Source organism: Xenopus laevis, chromosome 5L (genome assembly GCF_017654675.1).
Source record: "Xenopus laevis strain J_2021 chromosome 5L, Xenopus_laevis_v10.1, whole genome shotgun sequence".
NCBI classification, from domain to species: domain Eukaryota; kingdom Metazoa; phylum Chordata; class Amphibia; order Anura; family Pipidae; genus Xenopus; species Xenopus laevis.
In genome coordinates, this window is record NC_054379.1 from 124,996,977 (window position 1) to 125,017,700 (window position 20,724).

Sequence of the window (20,724 nt, forward strand, 5' to 3'; positions counted from 1 at the left end):
TTGTTTATTCTACAGTAGTGCGACTGTTATGCAGAAGTGCTGGCCCACTCATGAGCAGGAGCACTCTAGCATTCCTCTGCATACTGTTAGAAGAGTTTGGTGACATTCTAGCAGCGAGGTATTTCTGCTGTCACATTCTCATGTCTCCTGCTGAAGATTCAGTAGCTGGAAACCCCTGCCATAAAGGGTTTGGAAACCTGTCTGATGAGATTATTCTCTTACACAGTGCGTTGTGGTGCCATTCTCTCTCTCTCTCTCTGAAATGGAATATGGAGCTGGCGGCAGTGAGACCTGGCCTTTAGCAAAGGCTACACTCAGTATTGTGTAATGTGCAATGGGAGAAAGGGAAAGAGAAAACAGATTTTGTACCTGGCAGAAAAAAGGGGCATCAATGAAAAGATTTAAATGTGAACTTTCCCCAAAATACTTAATATCAAACACTACAAGAACAGTTTCAACAGCAGGTATATGTCCCACTGCTCTCAAGGGGAATCTCTAGGGAACCACACATTTTTTTTTAAATAGTTCCAAAAAAAGGTTGATTTCAAGAAAAGGGTAAACCTGTATTTTTCTTTAAATATGTTGATATTATGGGAGAACTTGATCCACTAGTTGTGCCTGTATCTACTCAAAATCCTAAAAAATAGCTGTAGATTATGGGCTACAAACCCACAGACCTATGTATGTTGCAAAACTACACAGACTTGCATTTAGTTCAAAACCAGCTGGAGGGATACAGGAGATCCCTATTATATACATGGAGACGACTGGGTGGGAGACCTACAGTCACATGGGGGTGGTGTGATTAGTTTTGGACATCAAGCTGACCTTTAGATGTTGTTAAACTACACCTTCCAGAACCTCCCAACAAGCCTTTGCTGGGACTATTAAGGAAGGCAAAAGTACCCACAACAGCACAACATTGTCAGAGATGCTGGGACAGGTAGTAAGCGGGATACTCTCAGGGCAACTCAGATCCCAATACTAAATACTGGCACCCAGCAATGATCCCTGGGCTGCACTGAGCCGGCACATCCCACTTCTAAACCCCTGAGCCAACTTCTCCCCTTGGCACAAATGTTCTGAGTGTCACACCCATGAACTGAAGGGTGGCTGCTTGGGCATACATACAACACACACATACAGCACACACATACATACACACACACACACATACATACAACACACATACATACAACACACATACATACAACACACATACATACACACATACACGCACATACATACAGCACACACACACATACACACACACACATACATACAACACACATACATACACACATACACGCACATACATACACACACACACACATACATACACATACAACACACACACACATACAACACACACAGATACAACACATACATACACACACATACACAACACACACACAGTTGTCTAACTTTTAGCTGAGCCCCATAGCACCAGCACTCCCAGGGTTAAACAGTTCTCCCCATGAATTAGAACTATGCAGCCTTATTATTGCCTGGGGTGCCCAGTGTTCCAGATGAAGTAAACTTCTAGTGAATCCACTGACAGCTCAAATCAAGTAGAGGGATTCCTTCTAAACATGAGTTGTGGGTAGTAGCGCAAGTGATCCCCAGGAGCAGCAGTCTGATTGATCCCTGCCAGGCACTTACTTGGTTGGACGCGCCGGTGACACGTTGCTAGGCAGACTGGCTGGAGTCGGCGCTTGTCTCAGGGCAGCTCTATGGCAAGAGGAGGCAGATCTGTGTTGCTGAGAGTTTACAAGTGTGGGGCAGCTCAGCTCCAGCTGAAAGTGATCAGTATGACAGCTCCACCTGCGCCCCGGTGCGTAGGGATCAGTCTCGCACTCAGTTCTGGGGACAACTGAGAGGCACAGTCACTGCTCTGGGGTTAGACTTCAGTCGAGTCGAGTAAACTGTAGCGCGACGTGCGACAACAACCTACAGCTTTCTGTGCAACTTTATCAGGACTGCAGTTTGTTTTCCCACTTTAGAGCAGAATCGCTCCGAATTAAGATTCTTCAACGCTGCTTCCATTTCCTACCAGCCGAGCTGCACTGCCACCTAGTGGTATTAGTCAGTAGTGCAACATTCCATACATTTCATGGTAACAACTAAATAAATAATGAATGGGAATACTTTTCCTGTAAAATAACTTTTACTATGATGAAGCTGAAGGCAATGTAATTTGACTTTTTTTTTCAGTTGGTCTTCATTTTTTTATTGTCTGTGTTTTTTTGTAATTGCTTCATTTTTTTCAGAAACTGTCCCCTTTAGGGCAGAGACGCACGGTCAGATTCGGGGGAGATTAAAAAAATCTCCTCTTCTTCAGGGCGATTTATCTCCCCAAACTGCCTCCCCTAGAATGAAAATCTCCGGCAGCAATCGGAGCGATTCGTTGTCCAAAGTCCCCAACCAAGGAAACTAGAATTGACAATGACCCCCATCAGCTATACAGTATATTTAAAGTGGTGGTACACCTTCAGGTTAACTTTTAGTATGCTATAGAATAACCTTATTCTAACAACTTTTCAATTGGTCTTCATTTTTTTTTATAGTTTTTTAATTATTTTCTTTCTTTCATTGGGCAGTTCTTATCTACCATGTTCTATTCTCTTATTCATTCCCCTTGTGCTGATTCTCTACTTCTCCCCTTCACCCTTTGTGACTTCCTTCCTCATTCACATTTTAATTTGTGCCATTTTCTCTCCTTATCCCCATAATTCCTCTCACCTTCAGTTCCCCATTTTAGCTCAATCTTCCTTTATTTCCAGTGGCATTTGAGGCAAAGTGATACAACCTTCCGCATCTTACAAGGGGTGGTAAAAAGCTATCTGCAGGTACATGTAATAGTTGAAGTACCCCTTTTATTGTTTTTAAACAGAAGTTAAACTTTTTTGAAACTTAGTACAAGTATGGGACCTGTTATCCAGAATGCACAGGACCTGGGGTTTTCTGGATAACAGATCTCTCCGTAATTTGGATCTTCATACTATAAGTCTACTAGAAAATCATGTAAACAATAAAGAAACCCAATAGGCTGGTTTTGCTTCCAATAAGGATTAATTATATCTTAGTTGCAAGTACAAGCTACTGTTTTATTATCACAGAGAAAAAGGAAATCATTTTTAAAAATTTGGATTATTTCATTATAATCGAGTCTATGGGAGACGGCCTATCCGTAATTCGGAGCTTTCTGGATAATGGTTTCCAGATAATAGATCCCATACCAGTACAGTAAGAGTGCTCTCTCTCTACACTATCCCAACATTTCTACCACTAGCAAATTCTATCTAATAAATTCACTAGCAAAGTCTATCAGCAAATATTCCTGTTTTCTAAGATTTACGTTATAATTTGGGTTACATAAATCTAAATTAATGAAAGAAGCACTAAATGGAATTAAGAAATATAATCAGGTAAAAATGAAGTTCCCCCAAAAGCTGCATGCTTCCTAGATATTCCCACACTAGAGGGGTGATTTACTAAGCTCTGAATACCCGAAATTCCCCGAAATCCGAAAAATTTGTGATTTTTTTAATAAAATCTGACTTTTATAAAATCATACATTTTTCAGAATTTATTAAACCCCGAGGGCTAAAAAGCCCGAATATAAAAACAAGGCATCTCAAACCTGTCGAGGTTGCATAAAAGTCAATGGGGACAGTCCCATTGATTTTTGGTTGTGTCGGGGGTTTGTGGCAATTTCACAATGTTTTCTGAGCTTTTGAGTCAAAACTCCGATAAATTCTGAGTTTTTGCGGAAAATTCACGAAAAAGTAGTGAAAATCTGAGCTTTTCCCGCAAAGGACTTTGATTTCTTTATGACCATAATGGGAGGACAAATGTGTATTTTAATAATGTAGTGGGTTCTATGAATCTGGAATATGTGTCATATAAATACAATTGGTGTATTTCTTCTATTCCCAGTAAGGAATGCATCTGGCAGGATTTAGCAACACGTCAGTATGTTCTTATGGTATGTACTGTGAGTGCAGCAAATCAGAGTAATTGATGTATGGTCTGCACCTTGCAACCCAGAACATTGCTGGGAACAGACTCAGATAAGCATTTCATCTAATATTCCAAGTTTGTTTGCAATATTATACATTCTATCTTTTAGCTAGGAGGCTGCAGTGCCAAACAGTTACCCTCTCCCAAGGTTGGATTAATCATAAACATTACAGTTTATCATGAGGGAAGTGCACAAAATATGTGCATTTTTTTATTAGTGTTAAAGGGGTAGTGACCTAGAAGTTAACATTCACAAACGTTTCAACTTTAACATTTATTAGTGTGATTAAAAGGTGAATAAACAGGAATAAGGGGGCCCAAAATAAAAGATATTCTATCTATGTAATAACTGCTGGATATATTCCTGAGATGTGCAATCAGTTGTACAGTTGGTAGAGGTATGGATTTCTGGATAACAGGTTTCCTTATAATGGATTCCATAGTTTTTTCTGGGTCAGAAGCAAGCTCCACTGACAGAACAGGAGCTTCTGTGATTTGTGATTCAAATACTAAAAGGTATTTTGCCTTTAGTTGAACTTTTAGTTTGTTATAGAATAACCAGCAAAGCTTCCATTGGTCATAATGTTTTTGAATTATTGCCTATGTTTTCCAGCTTTTAAATGGGAGTCACTGACCCTGGCAGCGAAGAACCACTTAGAATTTAATTTCACTGTGGAGAATGCTGATTCAAAAACCAATTAAAACATATTATATATTACATTATTTATATAATATTTATTTAAATAATATAATATATATATATATATCTCAATCCATAATTTGTCTCAATTTAATTCTAAGGATGCCAGTTTAACTGCTTGCCATAGACTAGGCTGTCAGGCTTCTCATGTAGAACCAACATTTCCAGTTTACTTTTTTTTTCTGCCAAATTGGATGTTGTTTGAAACGATCAATGATCTCTGGCAGACAAGAGGATAAGGCACAGGGCTGTTATGTATGCACACTGGTACCCTACTCCTAAGTAAAGATCAGTGAACATGAACTTCACCCCAAAGGCAGCTAAAGAAGTGGGCAGGTAGCAGGTTGACCAAAGAAAAACCCCATAACAAACTAGATCTGAGAAAAACTTTTTCAAAAGAAGAGAGATTCAGGCAAACTGTAGCAGTAGATAATCTACCTCTGTTGGTGTCACTTATGTCACCAATATGGTGGCCTCCCTATAAACACATCACAAGCCATTCCTATATGCATGGTGGGATAGTAGAGATTACAAGGGATTTGTGTTTGGCAAACTATATCATTCTTAATCTATGGTAGAGCTTTCCTTTTCTCTTTATTAGAAGGGTGCAGATTCTTCCTTTTGCTGATATGCAAATTACTATTCTGTGTAAGGACGGAATCTTTAGTAGGGCATTTAGTATTCCACTAACTGCAACCAATCAGCAGGCAGCATTTACTAGCCACCTGTTTAAATACAAACATCTATTTGGTCACTATGGGTTACTGCACCTGTGCAAACGTTGTGCCTTTGGTTACAGATGTGTGCATGTACTTATTTATGCAATGCAGCAGGGCAACGTTGTGCCCCTTCATATTTCACCACTTGTTCATGTACCTGTGATAAAGGAGTACTCCTGTATGATTTTTGTGCATGATACTGCTCAAGCCCAAGTATAATTGTGAGCGCCTGGATCCATTCCAGGGATATACTGAACAGACACATTTACACTGCAGTGCTACTGTCATTTATATTGTTTTGATATGAGATTATTGTTCTTCAACAACAGCTCCGTTTAAATTGGATTACCAACGCACAATTAGGGCCTTGTTTTGTAAATTGAAATAAGCAGGTTTATACTTGGACTGAGTGTGATTTAAATTCAGACAGTAAATTGTGAAGAGAGGAATGAAGAAATTGCTCTAAGGAGACAGGGCACACACCTTGGCATTAAACAAATGAAGTCATGTAACAGTAATGCAAATCAGATGCACATTAAGGATCATACTGTCTGAGCAAACATTGGTGGGTGCCTACAGTGTAATGTGATGCATTACATAATATACTGCATGCTTTATGTGCCCATAATCATTATTTAACCAGGCTTAGCAATGGGGGAAATGTTATTGATATCTTATGCTCAGATACCTGGGAAGTGACTATTTTCAAGAGAATGCTTTTATCCCTTTTGCCAAGTCTGAATGTTGTACATTTGTATTCTTTGGCAGGACTTGCATTTTCAATCCGGGGTTTATGTAGTATCTAGATCAGTAGGATAACATCCCATCTGTACTGATAACTTTATGACCTGTCAACAAAATTATGCTCTCACCATGTTATTTTAACCAAGGCTTTGTAATACGGGTCATGAACAGGGAGCAGGGAGAAAGTAAGACCCTACAGAAACTCTGTGCATAGATGTATTTACTCCGTTTTAATTATTATTAAAGCACTTTGATTTATTAACCATATGTAAACTGGTGTTAGTGTTTCTGGGTTCCTTTGTAAAAATATTTTTGATCCCTGAAATCTCATGAAGATGGTTTAATTGTGTGGGTGTGAATTGAGTTTTCCCTAGGGAAAATAGTAAGCAGGGAGCTATATTCAGCTATTTATATTTCCCTAAAAAGGAATACATTATGGCCATTAGACCTTGACTAGGAAGCTACTGTAAATAAGATTTATGGGTGGCAACAAAAGTCCAGGCCTAGGGCGGCAAAGATTAAGAGGGTGGCATACTGCCAATTGGGCACATTACCACATGGGATTGGACCAGAGATTTTGACAGTGGTTTTAATCTCCCACCCACCCAGTCCCCAGTGGAAAAGATCACATTGCGTCCCAAGAAGCAGAGCCTGAGGAGGTAGCAGGTTGGTGTGAGGATTGTGAGTGACGGGGGTACGAACAGGGGGGGGGCATTAAGTGTGATCTTTGGGGGGGGGAGGGCAAGGGCCACAGCATCTTGAAATCTGGCCCTGGCTAAAGGGACCCATTGAATGAGAATGTTTAGGTTGAGTAGGTCAGTTGCAGTTGTGCAGAGCAGACACTCAAGGTTTGTCCAAGTAGAGGTATGTGGGTCACTATACCAGTGTTACTATGAGTACAGGACCATAACTGATTCGCTTATAGGGGTAGAGGCTGCAGATCTCCCTTAAATATGAGACAGTAGGGTAGAATGTGGGACTTACTTTAACTAAACTAAAGTCTAAAATAGAATAATGTTAGAAATACTGTATTTTGTATACTAAATATAAACTTGAACTTACTGCACCAGAAGCCCAATTAAACAAATGATTTATGCTTTTAAAGTTAGCGCAGGGGGCTGTCATGTCTTTGTTAAACATCTTTGCAAGACCAAGACTATGCACATGCTCAGTGTGGTTTGGGCTTCAGTTTGGAGGTTAAGCTTAGGGATCATCATAAATGATCAAAACAGCACAAGTCAAATAATATCTGCCAGAAGCTGATACAACAAGACTGGTTAATAATCAGAATATACAGACTGCACTGGGTCTGTGGATGCAAATCTACACAGTTGTTACTGGGAAACAAACAAAGCTGCTCGAGTTCTGGGAAGTAAGGTGGGGCGGCTCCCCCCTGCCGTTGAAAGGGGGGGGCTCCCCCTGCCCGTTGAAAGTATGATTGTTTCCCTGCAGCACAGTTATGGACCGTCTGAAGTTTCCTAGCTCCAGCAGTCAGAGCAAGTAAAACGAAGGATGAGTTTCACTGCATACAGTCAGGTTTCTTATAAAAAACGGTACACATTTTTAAATTAAAATATATTGGCGATAGATTTCTTTTTCATTAAAGAAAGTAAAAATGGGATTTCATTTTTTTGCCTTTACACCCCCTTTAAGAATTAAGACTAAAATGGCCCTGCCGTTGAAGTGAATAAAAAGATCTCACCTGTATCTGAATATCTACCTCTGCTTTAAAAACAATACACAATCTATTAAAACAACACTAATAAAAAATACAAACGGTTAGACCAGCAGGCATATAAAAAGCACACAAAATCAACATAATTAGTTAAAAAGGCAAAAAAGTCCCAAACTTTAAAAATCCTTTGAAAAATACATGTACTTCCAAGGTATTAGTTTGAGAGGATATTTGGAGTTGCTTATGTATAGACAGCATTTGCCCGGGCAGCGTTGTGTAACTGCAGATCGGTATCCAATTACTTGGTGACAACTAGTGATGGACGAATTTATTCGCCAGGCGCAAAATCGCTGTGAATTCACGCGATTTTTTGTTTATACAAGCAGTTCCGGCAATGCCAGCAGCACAGCACTGCAGATCTAATAGCCAGAGAGGTTGCCTTGTAGTCCTTCATACCTTGTCAGTCAATCAAAATAGTTGGTTTTAACCATTAGGAGATATTCTTATGGAATAAAGGAGAGCAAAGCATCGATGGCTATCGAAGGAGATAGACACTAGCGGTGATTCGTACTTTATTGTCATGTGAATTTTCGCTTTGGCGAATGGATGTTACTCAAAAAAAATGTGGATTTTACTTAACGATACCTCTTTCGCCAGACTTGCCTTTGCCAGCTCAGACCAGGCGAAGTGCATTGGAGTGCATAGATCTTGCTCATTCTTCTGTTACTTACATCATATTTTTTAGTGGAAAAAGCTTCTAAGTCCAAAAAACGCTGGCGTCTTTTCCTTTTTTCAGAGTGATAGGCTGGAAAAGTCCTTACATTTTTTTTTTTTTGGGGTAACCGAAATGGAACATTAACTATAAAGTGGGCTCATGTGCAGGGCATTATAACAACTCTATTTTCTTTATTAAGGTTCCCTGGACCTTAGGGGCAGATTTATAAAGGGTCGAAGTCAATGCGAGGGAATTTTCAAATTTTCGAAATTTAAAGTAATTTTTTGGATACTTCGACCATCGAATAGGATACTACGACTTCAATTCTAAGTAAAAAAATCGTTCGACTATTCGACCATTTGATAATTGAAGTACTGTCTCTTTAAAAAAACTTTGACTTCAATACTTCGCCAACTTAAACCTGCCGAATTGCTGTTTAGCCTATGGGTGACCTCCTGTGTGTTTTGCTAAGAAGGATTTTTTGGGAAAATCGTACGATCGTACGATAAAATAGTTAGAATCGTTCGATTCGAGGTACGATCGGAGTACGATCGTACTACGATTGGAATACGATCGTACGATGTATAAAATCCTCTGACTTCAAATTCGAATGTCGGAGGATTCTATTCGATGGTCGAATTTCAAACGTTTTTCTACTTCGAAATTTGACCCTTGATAAATCTGCCCCCTAATGTTTAAATGATTTTTATTAAACTTATGGTATGAATTTTCCAAATTACAGAAACCCCTTGTTCAGAAAACCCCTGGTCCCAAGCATTCTGGATAACAGATCCCATACCTGTATATCATACAAACACAAACAACAGGAAAGAACAGAGGAACCAACAGTTTTATAGCACATCCAATGCAGATGATGATTAAGAAAACCATCCAACAAATAAATACTTATTTACAATTGTAAGGGGCTAAATTATGTGCATCTATACTTGAAGTATTCCCAGATATTCTCAGTGTGCCAACTGTGCAAAATAAGGGGCAAAGATCATAGTATCTTGGTACAATGGAGCTCTGTACTGCACACTCTCCATTAACATGGAGTCATTTCAGGGTTCCCTTTATATGCTGTGCTAACTTGCTCCAACGGAATCTCTCACAAATGCCATTACTAACCCTTCGTGTTTGTGCACGTCCACATTGGCAACCCCACGACTAGCGCAGGCATCAAGAATTTTGGAGCAAGATGTGTCACACACAGTCTTTTGTGCTACGTAGTTTTATTCTGCTGTTATATTGTTATTGTGAAAAAGTTTCATTACAAACAATGTATTATGAAAGGGGTGGTTCACCTTTCAGCTAACTCGTATTATGTAATAGAATGGCCAATTCTAACTTTTCAATTGGTCTCCATGATTTATTTTATATTTTTTTATAATTTGCCATTTTCTTCTGGCTCTTTCCAACTTTCAAATGGGGGTCTCTGACCCTATCTAAAAACAAATACTCTGTAAGCTACAAAATTTTTGTTATTGCTACTTTTTGCTACTTACAGTATCTTTCTATCCAGGTCCTGTCCAATTAATTTCCCAGTCTCTTATTCTTATTATCTTTACAGCCAATGGCTGTTGGGGTCATCTGCAATGAAACTGGACACAAGTGGTAGAAGACTAAGGGGTGCAAGCACGTGTCAGGTAGTAAGAACAGGGCTACCTTGTACCTGCTGGAGTTGTGCTCTGCATATTGCCCTGGATTTTTTTTCATCAAACATGAAATACAGAATGCAGCTCCAGTGAGTGCATGGCCACCCTTAGGGGGGCAGTAAGTACAAGGATCATTCATGTTCTCTGCCTGACAAAAATGAGTACAGAGACCTGTGTTCCCACTGATGAATAGAAAGAGATGAATATTTGCTTCCCCGAATTTTATGTACATTTTTTCAACTCCTCACGAAAATGTAAAAGTGGGATTTTACTGTATTTCTAATGCATACACAGTATGGGATCCCTTCTCTTGAAATCCGTTATCCATAAAGCTCTGAATTATGGGCAGGGCATTGGAAATAATTATAATTTTCTAAAACAGATTTCCTTATTCTCTGTAATAAAAAACAGTACCGTACTCAGTGGTAACTAAGCTGTATGAATCCATATTGTGGCCAGACAGTCCTATTGGGTTTATTTAATGTCTAAGTGATTTTTAGCAGACTTAAAGGTAACAGCAAAAAATGAAAGTGTCTTAAAGTAATGAAAATATAATGTATTATTGCTCTGCGCTGGTACAACTGGTGTGTTTACTATAGAAACACAACGATAGTTTATATACACAAGGTGCTGTGTAGCCATGGGGGCAGCCATTCAAGCACAGAATACATAGTAGATAATAGATAATCCCATTGTATACACAGATCTTATCTGTTATCTGCTATGTAACCTGTATCTTTTCTTCTTTTTCAGCTTTGAATGGCTGCCCACATGGCTACACGGCAGTTTGTTTATATAAAGTATAGTACACAGTCTATTTAAAAGTAAGACATATCCTCTGTGCTGGGCAGAAAAATATTTTATTGCAGAACTAAAGACTGATGTTTCGGCCAAATCCAAGTCCTTTCTCAAAGTGCCAAATCTATAATGTACCTGCCTTAAATACACTTAATTGTGGGAAAACAGCCCCCTGATCAATGATGTCATACTAAAGCGACCATTTAAAATATTCAACATATACACCTATCAATTTTAAATACATACCCATCAATAAACTAAAACTCCACATTTATACAATCCATCAATTAATGTCCAAAAGTTAAAAGTTTTGAGAAAGGCCATGGGTTTGACCAAAACATCAGTCAATAAAATAGTTTTTTCAATTTTAAGCCCTATGAGTGCAGATCTTTTGGAGTGAATGGAGATTATTTGATGATTCTGCACCAAGGCATAATAATGGCTTTTGTCGAGAGTGCCGGTAATAAAGTGGAATAGATGTAATAGATTTACAATAAATACTTTTAAGCCGAAGCTATTTGACTGAGATACGGGGTGCCAGCCCATTTTGTCTAATGGTGGATCACACACATATACAGTATAAGTACAGAACATATTGATTGGATCACCCCATTAGATAAATAACCGAACAGTGCAAGATATATCTCAGGCACTATAGACACACAAGACTGACACCAATCTTAAAAAAAGTACAAATTTCAAGGGATGCCAAACCTGCTCCTTGGCAACCACTTATCTAAAGAAAACAAAAGTAATTATCTGGAGTTTTAGAATTAATGAATAGGAAAATTATTTGATATTATACCAAATATTTGTTAGTGAATGTGCTCTCCCGAAGGGGCAAATCTGTACCCTGGAAAAGCAATCTACTCAGGATGTTTTGGTAACATTATAAGTCGAAAATACCATAACTGAATCAAGGCAAAGTTTGTATACATACAGGGAACTGCTCATATAAATTGCCGTAGAATCCAGCATTAGCTTTAAACTTTAAAAAAATGCAAAAAAAAAGGTAACATTCAGTGAGGATAATAACTTGATGTGGAGAGAATCTTCAGGTCACAATGAGTATTTTAATATTCCAGTTTAAATCAGGAATGTTGGGGGGGGTATGACCTACATGGTTCGAATCAGACACATTAAGAATTAAACTGTAAGCCACTTTACTTGCTGCATGGACTCAAGTCACGGCATTTCAACTGTGGCATTTATGTTAATTGATTTGACATATTATACAATAAACAGGATATTTTTATTTTGCAATATGAATTTTTCCATGATTAACACTGAGCGAATCATTTATTGCAGCAGATTAAATGTGGGAGGATGATTAAAAAGAGATTTAATTATAACAGCAATTCAAGCCAAGCCACCTGCAGCAGCATTTCAAGGGCCGTTTTACATTTCCACTTGATTTCCACTGGGTTCCTCTAAATGGAAAATAACATCAGGGAAAATGTATTCAGAATCAACTTGCCTCCAGTACCCACATATCATATTTTACATAAATAGCTGAGCCCGCATAACTAAGGCACCCCTGGGAATGCTCCACTATATGCTAGGGGGATGCAGTTGAAAGGAAATAAAAGTGACTCTGTGTGTCACAAATAAAGGACATGAGCAGTGCTGGTTCATGCTGTCACATTGGGTAATAGTTAAAATACGTGTCCCTTTAACCTTTCAGACCTAACCTTAATGAGGTTTAGTTTCAATGATATTACAGTAATACCTAAATAATTATGCCTCCTCTGCTCAGGGATAATACATTGATTTCAGTGAGGCAGCTGCAGTGATTCTGCACTAGGGTTGTACTCATGGAATCTTGGCTCATTTCCTTGCTCAGTAGAGTGTATTGCTTGATAAATACAACTGGAACAAACCTTCTTCTCAAGTGTTGGCCCTATTGGATGATCAGCCTAAGGCTAGGGCTACACAAGTCAGATTTTAGCCTGCATTTCTCCGCTCCTCCGCTGCTGCACTTGTGGCCATTGAGTCTGCACCCATAAATTTACTTCCGATTAGGTGCAGGCAGAAACAGCTGATTTTGGTGCCAAAACCAGATTAGGTTGGCCGTAGCCTAAATCTCATAGCAAACACCTGGAATTAGCAAAACTGACCATTTCTGGTAATTAGAGTTGACAACTGCTACAATGATACCATTTTTTGCACACATACATAGGGAAAAACATATTGTGTGTCTCAATTGCAGTGCGGTTAAGGGATATCAACAGTTCTTTAAATACAGCAAGTCCCTAAGCAAAGATACCTTCAGACAGGTTTTTAGTTTTATACCTTTTTTTAAAAAAAGTTATCAAAGACTTGTTGGGTTATGTCGTTTTTCAAATGAGCAAAGAGATTTTATTATATTTCATTTTGAAATCTGACATGGGCTAGACATGCTGCTATTTTCCCAGGATCCCTCAGTCATGTGACTTGTGCTCTGATAAACTTCAGGCACTCTTTACTGATGAACTGCAAGTTGGAGTGATGCCACCTACCTCCCTTCCCCCCCTCAGCAGCCCATCAACAGATCAATTGAAAGGTAACAAACTAGCAGCTCCCTAGTAGATAACGGCTCCCTGGTAGATATGAGAATAGCACTCAATTGTAAAAATCCAAGTCCTACTATGACTCCTTTAGTTAGATTGAGTAGGAGAAACAATAGCTTATTAGCAGACAAAGTGCTGGCTCATTGTGAAAGCACACGATCAGGCAAAATAGCCTGAGACTACTGCCTACACTCCAATATTACAGCTAAAAAATAAACTTTTTGGTTCTGGACTACAATTTTATATGGTTGAGTTAATTATTTGTAGTGTAAACAGTGTAATTTAGAAATAAAAAAAGCTGGCCATATATACACCTCACCAGCAACCTTGTCAAACAAGCAGATCTAGACCCTTCTTACCACCGGCATTCTGCGCCAAATTGTACTGATCTGATTTTTGGCCCTAGGGCTCATCCATTGGAGCCTACCTTGGCCCATTGGATGAGGACTATACAAATGTGCTGATGGTCTTCTCATCTATGGCATTTTTGAACCTGCCTGATTGATATCTGGCTGATTTATGGTATGATTTATGATATCAGTTTGGCAGGACCATTGTTGAGCCTAATACATGGGAGCAAAGCATCCAACTTGGGGGCAAATTTACTTACCTTCGAAGTTGCGCCAGCGTTGGTTTCGTCGCACTTCGCCAGGCGAAGTTTTGCCAGGGCGCCGCTAATTCACTAAAACCCAAAGTTGCGCTCAGGGAGGTGAAAGGTAGCGAAGTTGCGCTACCGTTAATTTGTCAAGCAAAGCGAAGTCACGCTAGCGATGCCTAATTAGCATAAGGCGCCAAGTTAAAGTACAATGGACGTATATGTAGCAGAAAATACAGTACACTACACAAGCCTGGGAAAGCTTTATAAAATAAAATAAAGTTGTTATTTTGCCCTATACATGTACCCACTGTATAGTTTATGTATATGTTAGGAAATGTAGGGGGGAAGGAGGGTACCCCCAAAAAATTTTGAAGTAAGCCCTATCTACTCTATTGCACTTCGCCTGGTCTGAGGTGGCGAAGGTAAGTTTGGCGCAAGAGGTAAAGTTCAGTAAAATGCGCAAGTTAGTGAATTAGCGTAGTAACGTCCCTTCGCCATAGCGCAACTTCGCCTGGCGAAAGGGTACGAAGTAGCGCTAGAGTAGGTCCGCTAGCGAATTTACGCCAGCGCTCATTAGTAAATCGTTTTGCTAGCGTTAGCTACTTTGCCCTTTAGTAAATTTGCCCCTTGGTCTGAAAGGATTGAACCATCAGCATTAATCTGCCTGTGTATGGCCACTTTAACTGATTAAAGGATCGGTCTAGGTAAATTGTTAGTTTTTCCCCACTATAAGGGGGTTATTTATCAAAGTCCGATTTTATCTCAACATTTTACGCCGCAAACTCCGATCAAATCCGCTTGGGTTTTTTACACGTATTTATTTTTAAATATTTCCAAAAATTTGCTTTGCGGGAAAAAGTCAAATTTTCACGTTTTTTGCTGATTTTTTACCCAAAAACTCTGAATTCTTATGTTTTTTGCCCAAAAACTCAGAAAACTTTGAGGTATTGCACGAAACCCAGCGCACATCAAAATATTCGTGATTTTTTAAAATTCAGATTTTATAAAAAAAAAATCACTAATTTTTCGTAATTTTTGCATTTGGAGTTTAGTAAATAACCCCTAAATGTTTCATTTGAACCGGAGAGTATTCAATCCTTTATTACCATGTTCGTTTACAGTAGCCCCTGTATAAAAATAAAATAGATTGGTAACAGGTTATTAAACCATTCTTTGTGCATAAAAACGAACCAGACGTTCCCTGGAATCCATTCTGAGCCCTGTGCCAAAGTCTGATTTGTATACACTGGCAATGGTTGGATGCACTGATGAATCACAGTTCATTCCTTTGGTCTGCAAAACAAGACAACACATTTATGAATTCATATGTTATCCATTTATACACAAAACCCAATCCCATGCACAATCAAACTGGCAATAACAAACATCTGATTTCAGCTCTTCTGTGCTCCTCAAAATCATTATACAGATGGAGCTAATTGTACTAATAGCGTTGCTGATAAAGGGATGGTAATGCAGTTACTGATTAGAGAATGAAAATAGTTTAGCAACTAAAGTGCATTTCTCTCCCCTATAAATTTCATTAAACCAACAATAAAAGTGGCTCTGATAAATAAAATATCATTTTACAATCTCAGGAAGAAATGAGTTATTTACTAGTGAAATATAATATATCACTGGACATCAAGCCATTTTAAGCTGCCAGGAGCCAATGACAAATTAAATTCACAGACAAATGTGGGTGTTGATCCTGTGATTCATGTTGGTTAAAAGTAAAATGATACACTTAAAGGTTATGTGCGAATATAAGAAAATAATGAGTTACCCAAATACATTTCCCAAGTAATACAAATACAAAAAGCAGAGTATTTGCTGTACCAATATATGGGGCTGATCTGAGAAAAAGAAAGCAATTACTTGGGTTTTAGGGATGGTTTGTTTGCTGGTCTGTCCCTGTGTATCCATACTTGTATCACTGCAGTTATTTCATCAGACCCATGAATTTCTGAGAAAAATAAAATCAAGTTGTTGCGTAATTCTGTAGAAAAACAAATACAGATCAGACAGTTTTCCACTGTCAGTGCCAGGCCCAGGAGAGACAGCCAGCAGGATAAATATGCAGCTCCTTGGCTATGCAGGAAAATATAAAAGATCTAACATTCAAAATAATAACCACATTGTTTCCTCCAAGATGAGATACAATAAGATCCATGGCCGAGGCATGTTTTTTTTTTGTGTGGAAAGGAAAAGCGTAAATATAGCTATAGTGTGGATATCACAGTATACAGGTATAGCCTCTATTATCTACAATGCCCAGGGCTTGGGGTTCAACCAGTTTTACACAATTTAAATCACTTTTCTTTAGGTCTACTAAAAATAATTTAAACATTAAGGGGGTTACTTACTAAAATCCAAATTTATCTCATTATTAAGATAAAAAAAGTTCGACTAAACTCCCATGCCGATTTATTAATAATATAACTCGAAGTGAAAACCCGAATCGTATGATTTTTTTTTCAGACTTTTCCACGAACCTCTCAATTTGTTCGGGTTTTAGCCCAAAAACCCTGAATTTACTGGATTTTTGAGCTAAACCCAGAGCCCATGATAAGTTTAAATTGAGATAGGTGCCTGTCCCGCTGACTAAGGGCTCTTACTCACTGGCGTTTTGACCTGCGCTCCCCTGCGTTCCGTTTTTTGGCGTTCAGCCGCAGGGGAGCGCAGGAATAGACGCAAGTCATTATTTCAAATGGGGCTGTACTCACTCAGGCGCGTGTAGGCGCGGAACGCAGGTTCGGACGCAACATGCTGCATTTTTCCTGCGTTCGGCGCCTACACGCACTAAAATCAATATTTTAGTGCATTGCTGTACTGTTGCTTTAGCAACCATTGACAACCAAAAACTTAAACCATAATATAGTACATGACACCATCCCTTGTTATATTTGATGGTTAAGTAGTAGAGGAAGCATAGTGTTATATACAGAAAGCTTAGATTTGGATTGTCACTCTACCTGTTGCCATCATCCTATAGGACATGGTTACCACTCCAATGCCAGCACAGCTGCACACATTAAAGGGATTGTGCACCTTTAAATTAACTTTTAAGTATCATGCGCAGAGTAATATTTGGAGACAATTTGCAATTGGTTTTCATTTTTATTATTTGTGCGGTATTTAGCTTTTTATTCAGCAGCTCTCCAGTTTGCAACTTCTGCAATCTGGTTGCTAGAGCCCACATTACCCTAGAAACCATGCATTGATTTTAATAAGAGACAGGAATATGAATAGGAGAGGGCCTGAATAACAATATATGTGTAGCCTTACAGAACATTTGTTTTAGATCGGGTCAGTGACTTCTTCCCCATTTAAAAGCTGAAAAGAGCCAAAAGAAGAAGGTAAATAATTCAAAAACTATTCAAAAATAATTTAGAGCAATTGAAATGTTGCTTAGCATTGGGCCATTCTATACCATACTAAAAGTGAACCCCTTTGAATACTATGCACATCAATAACGTGAATGTAAGTCCCCTTCAGATATGGTGGAAAGAATGAAAAGACACACCACCATCAAGTTTTAGAGACTGCTAAGGGATGCAGATAAAGCTCGGCCGTGGCTTGCAGCAAATTAGCAGAGTTTTAAGCTCATAGAGTGTATTGATTTTGCATTTACACATTTACTAAGCATTGAAACTAAGACTGATAATCACTCTAACCTGACTATAATTAAGACACAACACTGAATATGTATGTGAACTAATAAAATCTAAATTATGCAGTTTGGATTGTGCAATTAATCTTGCTGCCACCAGATAGCACTGTTTAACCAACATGAGAAGAACATCTCTCAGCTGCAGAAGAATGATTGCAATCCAATTTTATTAACTGCGGGGACATCATGTTACACTACATAGTGCTTCAAATTGTGGCATTTATAAACCAAATGCCAGTCACTTCCTACTTATCTTAATGAAAGAGCGGTTAAAGGGCACAATAATGGCAATTAAAGTCTTTTTTTTATGTTAATGAGGGTTACTTGAAGGATGAAGTGTATGTAGACAGTTTTATTGATAATCTCACAACTAGAAGCTACTGGCTAAATGCCGCCCTCTGCATAATATAGTCTCGGTTAGGAAGGCAAGTAGATATTAGGATATTAAAAAATCTCGGTCTTGCAGGTTTATTTTCATCCATAGATGTGATGCTATTAGGCTAACTTTACCCTATTCATAAGTATTGCATATCTCTCATTTTATTTCCTTTAGGTAATGTTCACGTTGCTGAGTGTTATAGGTCATTAGCATGGCTGCTGAGCAGGGCTCAAACATGTCTATATGCAAGGGTTACATTCACAATATGGTATATACATCATATGCACATAAACAGAACAAGATGGATCTTTCTGTATCTCACGGAGGTACCAGTATCTGATAAGTCCTATCTTGATATTTGAATATATATATTACCTGCCATATTTGTGAGCTGCCATATGAAAGTGTGTTTATCAATAGATAGTAGCAGAGGTAGGTTGTATAATGTCTTTTTTATTTTTCATCCATTATCTGGATTCCTGTTATCCAAAAAGCTCTCAATTATGGGAAGGTCATCTCCCATAGACTCCATTTTAAGCAAATAATTTAAATTTTTAAAAATAATTTCGCTTTTCTCTGTATTAATAAAACAGTACATTGCACATCATCCTAACTAAAATATTATTGAAGGGGTGTTTTGTCTTTAACTTAACTTTAAGTATGTTATAGAATAGCCAATTCTAAGCAACTTTCAATTGATCTTTTTTTATTATTTATAGTTTTTGAATTATTTGACTTCTTCTTCTGGCTCTTTCAAGCTTTCTAATGACCCTGTCAAACTGACCCTATCAAAAAAAAAAACAAATGCTCTGTAAGGCTACACATTTATTGTTATCAATACTTTTTTATTACACATCTTTCTATTCAGGTCCTCTCCTATTCATATCTCAGTCTCTTCTTCAAACCAATGCATGGTTGCTAGGGCAATTTGGAGGGTAGCAACTAGACTGCTGAAATTGGAAATCAGGGAACTGCTAAATAACATGCTAAATAACTCAAAAACCACAAATATACAAGTATTAGAGATTATCACTCTATACATGATACTTAAAGGTGACTCAAAGGTGAACAACCCCTTTAATCCTTATTGGAGGCTTAACAATCTTTACAGAAAGATCCCTTATCCCTGAGACTCCAGGTCTCAAGCATTCTGGATAACAGTTCCCATACTTGTACACAGGAATTTACCTCCAGAGAATTAAATCCTGGGAATTTTTGCTCAGATCGATAGCACACCCAGACCCCAACTCATTACTCCCCAACCATGCACCTTGCTCCATTCTCCCTGGTGGAGTAAACATGGGTGATTCCTGAAAAACCTGCAAGTGTTGACAATGCAAGTAATATTGTTGCCAAGTTCTGGAATCATTTGTAAGAAACCCTTGCATACTTTTACTTTGTGTGCACATGTATATCGGTGAATAGCATCTTGGAATGCTCCCACAATAAGGGATTATTGATGCAGTGTATTGCCACACGTGTGCTTGGAGGGAGAGGAGGGCCCATCAAAAGAGAACTTGTCCTGGACCCACCAGAGGCTCACAATGTTCCCACCATTTAAACAGCCTCCACTGTAGGAACAGTAGATAGTAGTCAAGGGCCAAAAGAAAAGGCAACTATGCAGTGAGGGTCTGGGTAATAAAATTATGTCCAGAAGTAAATCATCATAAGCATTATATTAGGTTGCCTTTGACATAGGCATGACTTTATTGTCATGATAATGGTTCTTTATGATAAAAAAACTATTTGAGAATGTATGTATTATTTAGAAAGAAACCAGAAATGAGCTTTGGGGTTTCTTTGTTAGCCTTTTGCTTCTAGTACCACCTTGCACCACTCGTTCTCTGCTAAGCAACTGTCAAGACAGTGCTCAGATATGAGATGTAATTTTACCTTGTATTTAAAGGTGTCACGGCCGGCACCCAATACCAGAACAAATGCCAAGGACCCTGGTCTCGGCTCGGCTTCACCAGTAGTGTGACCACCTTTGGGCTTCGGGAGGAGCCCTCTGCTTAATTGGGTGCCACCTGGACTTAACGAGGGGTACAAGGCGAGGTGTTCTGGCTGGCAAAGGGGCACGACCGGATAGAAAGTGTCTTTGGTCAGAAGGTCAAGGACAAGGCGTCTGGTGGAAACGGAAACAGGACAGACCGGATCAGGACAGGCAGATAACAGAATTGTCAGGCAGGCAAGGGGTCAAAACCAGATAATTAGACAGACTGGATAAGGCAGAAGGATGGTCAGAGAGGCTGGATAAGGCAGAAGGATGGTCAGACAGGCTGGGTCGAGGCAGGCGGATATCAGAATCGTCAGGCAGGCAAAGGTCAAACCGGATTGTCATTCAAGGGGTTAAGCAGGAAGAGTTGTCGTAGGCAGGCAAGGGTCAGGATACAGAATGCAGAGTAGTCAGGAACAGGCAGGGTCAAACACGGATAATCAGTCAGGATAGCAAATTCAGGAACAGGTAGCACAACGCTCAGGAAACCACAGGAT

At 38.8% G+C, this 20,724-nt stretch overlaps 1 protein-coding gene across 3 annotated transcripts in view; it reads right to left on the reverse strand.

Moving 5' to 3' along the window:
* Nucleotides 1–2,026, reverse strand: part of arhgef26.L (Rho guanine nucleotide exchange factor 26 L homeolog) — a 68,998-nt gene extending 66,972 nt beyond the window's left edge. For 2 of the 3 annotated variants that reach the window (XM_041563366.1, XM_018263778.2), the window contains exon 1: nucleotides 1,663–2,026. The gene's annotated coding sequence lies outside the window, so the exon portion shown is untranslated. The remainder of the gene's footprint in view (nucleotides 1–1,662) is intronic. The other variant, XM_018263777.2, reaches the window with a different exon arrangement.
* Nucleotides 2,027–20,724: the final 18,698 nt, after the last annotated feature.